Below are 1,376 nucleotides of genomic sequence, written 5' to 3'. Positions count from 1 at the left end.
ATTGATTTTGTAGGAAAAGAATGAAAGATTCAAAAAGATGAAAGCAAGTCAAACTATAATGCATACAACAAGTGAAAAGGGCTTTGCTCGCTTAGAAGCTAATATGGAAAAAATTGTTCAATTAAAAGTTAAATTTGTTTGAAAAATTATAAACGTTTACAAACTATCACACATATGAAATATGTAAAACGAAGTGTGCTTAAAGTGAAGACCCTAATTCCATAACGAGAGATGATGTTTATATTTGAGGACATATGCGAAAAAATAGTGAACATATTAATGAATCAACTGAGATTGGTAACAATATTGCTTTTAGTAATTTTTTATCTTTCAAAGCTTATATTTATAATTTTAGCCCGTTAATGTATTTCCTCATATCAGAAGAAAATAAAAGTATATTCAGAGACAGTTATCTCTCCAAACAAACACTCCCTCAAAGATGATGGTGTTGCAAGAGAACTTGGTCCAAAACGTCGATGACAGGTAAAAGGTCTTGGTTTCGATGTAACTCCTTCAAAGTTGAATGCTTTGATGCACAATCATAACTTGCAAACTCAAGTCTAAGAGCAGAGAGATTAAATTAAAGAATTAAAAGCTTTGTTTCAAGTGAAGAGTAAAAATGCTAAACAAGAAGATAATGTAAATGAAAAACTAGAATCAATGAATATTATTCTAAATTACATATACTTTCTATATTCAACATAATAAATTGTATAATTAAATATGAATTTTACAACCTAGAGACAGAAACTTGAATTGTGGAGATAACCTTCAAAATAAGAAATGCAAATTGTTATCTTGGTTTGGAAAAGTTGATATTGTTGCAAAATGTGAAATCACATCAACAAATCCAAGTGGTCTAGTGCATCATGTATCCCTTGACAATAAATGTTGGAGAGTTTGGTTTAATGAAGTGATTGATAATGTTAGCTTATATTGTCCAACATATGAGCTTTTTCTTCTTGAAGATGCATTAGGAAGTACAATTGTATGGCCAATTAGGTACATCAAAGTGGATTTACTGTAATCACAACAAATGTATGCTTAACTTCTTTTCTATTTTAATTCTATTTACATTTACATTCAGTCTCAATTGAAAATTAGGTTGTTTAAAATCAAGAAGTTGATGGGTGGTTTATTTGAATTGAACATTAGGTTTTTATTTGGTTACCAAAATGATTATTTATATAAAATGACTTAAGATCGTGACAGCATTTGAAGGAAATTACCTCAGTGATTGATGCTTATCTTCGTAGCCTATTTTCTCTTTCAAAGACTTCTCCAGTTATATGCTATTATGTAATTCATATGGACTTCTTCACATATACCATGATGAAGTTTTGCAAGGGGTTGTCTTTTTGTGTTGATGTTTTATG

Source organism: Olea europaea, chromosome 13 (assembly GCF_002742605.1).
Source record: "Olea europaea var. sylvestris chromosome 13, O_europaea_v1, whole genome shotgun sequence".
NCBI lineage: Eukaryota > Viridiplantae > Streptophyta > Magnoliopsida > Lamiales > Oleaceae > Olea > Olea europaea.
Note: the sequence above shows the minus strand (reverse complement) of the source record.